This window comes from Apium graveolens, chromosome 10 (assembly GCF_009905375.1).
Source record: "Apium graveolens cultivar Ventura chromosome 10, ASM990537v1, whole genome shotgun sequence".
NCBI lineage: Eukaryota > Viridiplantae > Streptophyta > Magnoliopsida > Apiales > Apiaceae > Apium > Apium graveolens.
In genome coordinates this window covers 18,400,162-18,409,012 of record NC_133656.1, presented here as the reverse complement: position 1 = coordinate 18,409,012, position 8,851 = coordinate 18,400,162, and positions in this window count along the sequence as shown.

The following is an 8,851-nucleotide window of genomic DNA, read 5'->3' as shown; positions in this document are numbered from 1 at the left end:
AGGCAGCCTAATCTCTTATTCAAAAAACAATGTAACATAAAATATAAACATTGTGATAACTCATAAAATCATAAGTAGAAATTTGTATAAGCCTAACAAAAGTGATCTTGGCTATTGTTTAAAATCTTGAATATAAAGCATACATATCCTTGATGTCATATTTCATATGAATACAACATCATGCAAATTTGTAGGATAAGTTTTCATGCAGTAGTAGTTCTGTTAAACTCATTCATCAAGTATCCTGCAAAAAATATAATACATAAAAAGACTTATAAAGAAAAAGATAAACTTTTCTATCATGACTTGTTTATACCTCTGCCCTAATTATTCAACATCGGGATAATTAATGTTGATATAAAGCTGAGAAGATGCACAACTTCTTACTTGGAGTGAACCTATTAAAATCAATATAACAAAAATCTTAAATTTATACAATAAAATACTTGTAAATAGTGTACAACAATCTTGTAATAACCCCAATTTTTGGAAAATTTTGAAACACGGATGAATAGTAACTTTTGCTGATGATGATGATTAAGGAAAATTATCAGACCACGCTATATAGGAGTACTGTTACGGAAATTCTAAGATCGTATTAGTACTCCATAAAGTAAATAAGTGTATGTAAAGATCGTCAGAATCCAAATCCGAACACTTTGATTTTTTCTCGAAAATCCACCAGATACTGAAAGAATTGAGTATAAGGTGACAGGATAAAAAGGATTTAAATTCAAGGATTTTAAGAGGGGATCATAAAAAGGAATATAAAATATTGAGAAAGGTTTAAGGGAACCCAAGTAATAAGATCCCGGATATGATCCCTCAAACGACGAACGAGAACGAAAGTTAAGCGAACCGTAAAACAAATAAGCGACCAAGAGACAAGCTTGTACAAGAAGCCAAGGATTGTGACATCATCAAACCACAAGGAAGAGATATGTGGCAATTGGATGACATAAGAATGATGACCTAAGCATGACAAAAAGAAGTGTGTTGTTGGTTGATTGTGAGCCATTCATTTTTTACCATGGTAAATCCTCAAAATTAGCCAAGCCATAAAAAAATAAACAAAATAAAAAAAAATCATAACACAAACTTGACTTTTCATTTTAAAGAAGCAAGCTCTCGGCCAAAACCAGAGCAGCAACTTCAAACTACCATATCTTCTTCAATACTCACTCAAATAGTATGTTCTATAGCTCTTTGGAAAGATATTGAGATGGCCTACAACTCTTGTTCACAAGTCTCATCCAAATAAGCAAGGTAAGACCCTAGTTTTGACAGTTCTTTCAATCTGACTTTTAGAAACTTCAAAACCTAACTTTGTGTTCTTGATTTCTTTGGAAAGATCAAGCTTGTAGGAAGTTAAACTAAGGCTCCCTAAGGCTTCCTAGAAACTTAACACCTACCAAGGAAGGTATCAACTTCAAACCCTAGCTTTGATTTTATGATTCCATTAAGTTTTATTGAAGCATTGTTAGTATTAAGGCTTGATCTTTGATTATAAGTAGTTTTGGTGGATTTGTATTGGTTTTGAATATTGGGTCTTTGATTGGTTGGATAAATTGGTAAAACTTGGAGTTGGGGACTGAGTTTGTAGTATGATGGTTGAATATTGTTGTACTGGTCGTTGTGAGTGAATTGATGATAATTTAGAGTGTTAATTAAATTAGAAATCGCGTAAACATAAACGTCATAATGCCCGATTTTCCTTAACTGTTCTGTTCTTAACTTTAGGAACCGTTAACTCACTGAAAGATTCTAACCTTTGCCATGTTTATATAGTTCATGTTACGAGTTTTGTTTTGATATGTGGTTCGCTTGAATCCGATGTACGGTTTAGGAGAAACGTCCGTTTTAAGTAACGGCGTTTCGCGAACGAACCATTACCCCTCGCCTTACTTTAAAACCTTGGTTAAGGCCCTTAAATGACTAATTGGAGTATGAAATAATTATGTAAAGTGGGTTAGGCATTTGGTAGGGGACTCGCGAAAGAATCGCCTTAAAACCCTTAATGGTTAATTTATTAAAAATGGTGGAGCCGAGGGTACTCGAGCGACTTAAGTGAATCGTTAAGCGCAAAAGCGAACGTTAGGGTCTAATTGGTTAAAGTATAGATTCATAAGCGACTTTGGTTTAATTCCAACTTATATGTTGTTTATAGGTTACCAGACTCGTCCCAAGCCTTTTATCACCCCCAGTCGCTCAGGCAAGTTTTCTACCCGTTATACTGTTGTTGTGATGTAAATATATGTATATGCATTATCTTGTGATAAGTGCATGATTGTTATTAGCAAATTTTGTGATATATTGGAGCATGCTGATATGGTATATATGCATGTCGGTTTCGTAATATTGATATCTAATTGTTGATTCAATTGCTTATAAGTTGCATAATACCTATGCTAGAGATAAACAGTAGTTGCGTATATTCTTAGTATAGGGGACCCAAAGGTAAACATATTTTCTAAACCGGGAGACGATGTTCCCGAGTATATTATATATATTTATATATATAAATAAATAATTTTCAAAACTATTATTCGAATAAGGTTTATTCGATAACTTTATTTCACTTAATGAATATTATTTTAAATATTCATTCGAGGACTTATGACTCCGCTTATTTTATTAAATAATATTCTTTATTTTATTAAAGAATAATGTTTCGATAATCAAACTTATTTTCGATTATTCAAATAAAGATCGTACTTTCGTATAAGTATATCTTTGGTTATTTATTATTCATTTCAAGTATGAGTTTTAAAACTTCTACTTCAATTATTTTTATAAAGATTATTCTTTATGGGAATATTATTTAAATAATAATATTCAGATATTTTCTAATATATTGGGACTGATTTATTTTATTAAATCAACATTACTCCAAACATTCTTAAAAGTATTTTCGAGCTTTCAAAATGATTTTTAAAGGTTAGGGCGGATCCCAAAACTCATTTTTATATTTAAGATCCTCCTTTCGAAGGGGATTTAAATACTTGCTCAAAACCTGAGGGATCCGGCTCTGTGGTGTATGTTATATTCACAACAAGGTTGTTGTTTTGATAAAAGAGTTTTTGATTACTTACCCAACACTCGGGAAGTAAAATTCTTAGAACAAGTTAATCCATTAATAGGCACCGCCTGGGAAATATCGGTGAGTTTTCCTTTCCAACTAGATACGACTTCTTGGTGGAGCCGTATCAACAAGTTTCTACTTGGGGAAAGGGGGGACAAGCTTTACGTTTCAGAGTCATGGATTTCATCTGAACTAGGAGTGGCGTAAGTGGTCGAGTGGCGCCGGCCCAGCCTTATTATATTGGCCCAAATGGCCTGGAAGTTCCGCTAAGACGGTCCATTCCATAGGAGTCCAGTGTTCGGTTGACAAGTAAATCTGACAGGTTCTCCTCTACATGTAGAAAATGGTAGGGTTGCACTACTGCGACTGATCATCGTAAGTGGTCTTCTTGGCGCGGCAAACTCCCGTAATGAGTTCATCATCCAATTGGATATTTCTGTAACACTACCCAGAGCACTTCGATAGAAAGGCTACGGCTGGGCGATTGTTAAGTGTTGGCAAGGTCGAGTTTTCAAAATGATATTTCATCAAATGAAGTATCTCGTAACTTCATTTCATTTTGATGATATTTCAAAGATTAATTCTATACAAGTTTTGTCGTGTAGCTTCATCTATGGGATGAACTAATTATAACTTGAATGGTGGTAGTTCAAGTAGTATTTGGAAAAGATATAAGTATATTGGAGTATCTTGTAACTGGGCGATTGTTAAGTGTTGGCAAGGTCGAGTTTTCAAAATGATGTTTTCATCAAATGAAGTATCTCGTAACTTCATTTCATTTTGATGATATTTCAAAGATTAATTCTATACAAGTTTTGTCGTGTAGCTTCATCTATGGGATGAACTAATTATAACTTGAATGGTGGTAGTTCAAGTAGTATTCGGAAAAGATATAAGTATATTGGAGTATCTTGTAACTTCATCTTTTCAACTTATATCTGGTTAATGATTATCTTATGCATGACAAAGATTTTCACAAAAACGTTGAAACAAGGTTAGATATATGAGATCACCTTGTAACGATATTTTTATACAGTTATAAACAGGAACTCTGTGTATATTATACATGGAAGAGGATTTAAAAAATTTTGAAAAGTATATATATATATATAAACTAAATATTTTGCGACTTGGTCGCATTAAGAGATCAAACTTGGTTCATTTCTTCTTGACCAAGACTTTCATGAGTACTATGAGGATGCTCATATATTGTTAATTATTATACATATTATTTCGATGGGCTTGTTGCTCACCCTTGCTTTCTTCTTTCATCACACAACATCAGATAGATAAGATGAACAGGACCAAGCTCCCAATTCGCGAGTGGATAGGAAACGTTCCACAGTTTCCTATAGGCGTTGATGTCGCTGTAGCTGAGGTAGGAACTACCAATAGGCTAGGCTTTCAACTTTTGATGTACCAGACTTATGTATCTTTATGAATTGTAATAATGGTAAAGAAATGTAAATTTATTCAGAAACCCCTTTTAAGGTGTAATGGCATATAATTGTGGAATAAAATGACTCGTGTTATTTTTGGATATTCATCTCTGAGACTATAACTTGTGGTGTGTGTGTTTATTGTGGGGTCACAGTACGGAGTAGTTGATTGTTTATTAAGATTGGGTGTTATTAAGGGAAATGGAACTCGTGACAACCCGGATCCCCGACCCCGGATTTGGGGTTGTTACAGAAATGGTATCAGAGCTAAGCGTTATAAACCTCAGAGATGATGTGACGTTAAAATAATAAGTTCACTAAGATAATAAGAACTCTTGCCAAGTTCATAGTCAGACTACCTAACGTAGTACTGATAGTTAAAACCCTTATGGGAACCCTTATAAATATCGTGATAGAAGCGTAGTTCGTTATCGTATATTGTAGCGGGACTCCGAACCCTGAGGTTGAGGAGCAACAACGTGATGATGTTTTATTACTTATTGGAGATCAGATTGTGGATCCGATAGAGCGTCCTAAAGCAGGACCGGATGATGTTCATATTGAGGATGTAGCGGTTGAGGATGTTGTCCTAGAAGGGATTGTTGCTGAGGAGGATCCCGTGGGGGATCCTGAAAAGAATGAATAAAGGACCACTGAGGAATTGATAACCATGGTTAGGGTGACTACCAGAGGTAGGATTGGCCGGTCACTACCGGAGGTTCGTTCAAGTTTGTAAAGATAATAGCCCTTTAACGCGGCTTACTCGTAAGACTGAGAAGGTTGAATGGACAGAGAAATGCGAGAACGGCTTTCAAGAACTGAAGCAAAGGTTGGTGACGGCTCCTTTGTTGGCGTTGCCGGATGGAAAAGGAGATTTTGTGATTTGTAGTGACGCTTCGCATAAGGAATTAGGGTGCTTCTTATACAGCACAGCAAGGTAATCACGTACGCGTCAAGACATCTAAGGGAATATAAAATTCGATATCCCCACCCATGATCTTGGGCTCAAGACAATAGTTTTGCCCTAAAGATTGAAGGCAATACTTGTATGGATAGGAGTGCGAGATTTACACAAACCATAAGAGCTCAATTATATTTCCACACAGAAAGAGCTCAACATGTGCCAGAGGAGGTGGTTAGAGCTAATCAAGGATTACGATTATGAGATTCTTTATCATCCAGGGAAAGCCAAAATGGTGGCTAATGCCCTTAGTATAAAGGAGAGACTCAAGATGAAAATGTCTTTGGGAGAGTTGATAAGAGATTTTGAGAAAATGGAAATAGAAGTGAAGGTAACCGGAGCCGGTACCGAAACGCTATTTGAGATTGCAATACAGCCCGAATTATCGAAAAAGATCATATTGTGCCAAGAAAAAGTGATGAATGAAGGCAGAGAGTCAATAACTGGAGAAGAGATTAATACCAAGAAAGATGATAAGGGAATAACGAGGTATTCCTATAGAATTTGGGTTCCAAACGTTTAAGAGCGTAAGGAATGGATCTTAGATGAAATCCATAGCTCGAGGAATAAGATTTAGGGCAAACCCCGAATGTGATAGTCAGGGAGGTTGCCATTAAGAAAGAAGGACCCCATCACATAATGAAGTGGAAAACAAGGATTTTTAACGTATAAGATAACCCCAAGTATGGGAGAAGGATGAAACATTTCATACTAAGGAAACAGAAAGTCGAGTAAGGAAAGGAGACCTGATACGGTACTCCTATACGGTAATTTATGGACCTGTCTAAAAAGAACTTAGACTATTATCCCCAACCACCACCCTGAGGAGAGAGTGCGGTGGGAAATTCTTTCAGGACCTTTAAGTCGATAAGCTCTCAGAGTTCCAAGGAACAAGCAAACCCAGTAGAGGCGAGAGCCTGGCTAAAGGAAATATAGGAATCATTTGAGATTCTAAATGATGGATGAATCACAAAAGTCTATTTTTGTCACTTACCCTCCTAAGAGAAAGGCCACCCGCTGGTGAAAGACCAAGAAAGGCACGGAGCCAGAGGTTATAATAAACTGATTAAAGTTCAGTCAATTGTTTCGGGAAAGTACTTGCCAAGGTTATGGAAATAGTATAGAAGCTTTAGAGCCGAAACAAAGGCGGACGAGTATGATAAATTATGAATCTAAGATTGTAAAAGTTGTCAAGATTTATTCTGAGGACTAGAATCCCAGAACGACGTGATGTTTGAAGTCAATGATTAGTGGGTTCGTGAAATGATTGTAAGAGAGAGGTAGATAAAAAAAAGAAACTGAAGTGGAAAGGAATATAAAGGCAATAGAGTTGGAGGAATGATAAGGGAGTTAGATACGAGGAAACCCTAAAGACTCGTAGCAATGGAAATAGAAAAGTATGTAATCGTCAGGATAAGAGTGATTCACCATGAGTTAAAGCTAATGGATGAAGGCATGAAAGATACATATATTTTATCCCCTTTAAGTTGGGAGGATTCGAGGAAACCTTGAGATAGTCCAAAGGATAAACAAGGAGACACGGATAGACTGAGGAGACAAGAAAGTAAGAAATTAGGAAAATTTGATGAAGGAAGTGACCTTCAAAAATGTGAAGTGAAAGACCGATGGCTTGATATCCATAAAGGGAGACGCCAGGTATGAAAGATATCCCAACATTGAGATGACTGTTGAGATAAACAACAAAAGTAAATAAGGATTTATTAAGAAGAAGTTCACGTTGAACATGACCAATATCTTCTAGAACATCCCTGTTATCATTACTAAATCAGGCAAGAAAAGCGGATAACCGTTGTTATCTTTTGGAGGCCATATTGATTGACCTTATTTTGAATACAGATGTTATTGTGAAATTAGGCATATACTATTGAGATGGGAATAATTGAATAAGACACCCTTATCAGGGATACATGACTTGATTTATCTATGGAAGGATGCAAGTACCTTTTTAAAAAAAGGTGGAATTAAGGATGGAACCTCGATAACTTGAGATGAACCATAGAGGAATGCATAAAGGTTGGCATTTCACCCTTAATAGGGACATTATGAGTTGGGTAGTATGGAACGAAGGACTAAGGTAACAACAACCTTTAAAGATCAGTAGAGAAATTTTTCAGAAGTACTTAAACAATGGTTCTAGTAGTAGTAAATGGTATCTTGATACGCCCTGTACCTAGGGAGTACCGGATGAAGAATTTAAGGATAACCTTAGAGGTTTTACAAGGAAAAAGGTAATATTTAAAGTTCTCAAGAATATAAATTTTGATAAGGAAATATGACATAATTATAATAATGCCAGGTGGGCACGTGTTGAACCATGAGAAAGTATAGATCGGCCCAATGAAGGTCGAGATTGGTGAAAACGAGAAGGACCCAAGATAAGAGACGTCCTAAGTATGATCGAGAGTCAGTCGTGACAATGTTCACATCTAAAGACTAATGCAATGACTTATGGAAAAAAATGGTGATTTTTTTTCTCACCAGGACTTAAGAGAAGCATTTTCTCATAAGCAGTGATTGAAATGAGGTAGAAAATTTTGTGGGAGGTGGTTAAAATGACATTGATTGTAAGGAAATTTTACTATTAGGAAAGGCCAAAGAGGTGGCCAACACTTTAAGTGTAAGAGGACAATTATCGGCGCTCGTTCCAGAGGAATACAGTGATGATGGTTGAAGCCGTAAAGGTTGTATTATGGTTTGGAAGATTGAAATTCCTTTTGATGACTGTGCAATACCCAACTGCAATAGTAGTTTGGTAAAGGATTAATTCGTGTAATCGCCATGAGCGGGCTATCTATCTTAGAAGGTACTATCTTGAGATAACCTTTGAGATTCATGTCTCCTAATAAAGACATATGATTAAGAATGGTATTAACCTGCTATCGTTGCTTTCATTGAAACTCTTCTGAAATTTTATCTGCTTCATGTCATATGTACGTCAAGTTCAGGAGTGTTCTTCATGAATCATGAGCGGTGATCATGTTACCTCCTTAGAAGAATTCGATACGACAGGTATGGACTCCGTATGGTTAGCTATTAAGATTCCAAGGAAAACGAATGACGACAGTAGGTCAGTGGTGGACCATAGTAATGCAGCAACGATTCTTTGAATAATGAGCCGATTACAACCGTGAGAGTTGTAGTGTAATGAATGTTGAGATTGGGTACCACTAATCGGGTTGTGGTGATGTATAAGTAATCATCGGTAGACTAACTAAGGCGATCATTTACTTATGATATATTTATTCTTTTTTATCGATAAAGAGTAGTATTACTATATGAAGAAGGTTACGGAATAGCAATGGATTCTAGTAACTATGATGTCTAGAATGAAATCCGAGATTCGATTTT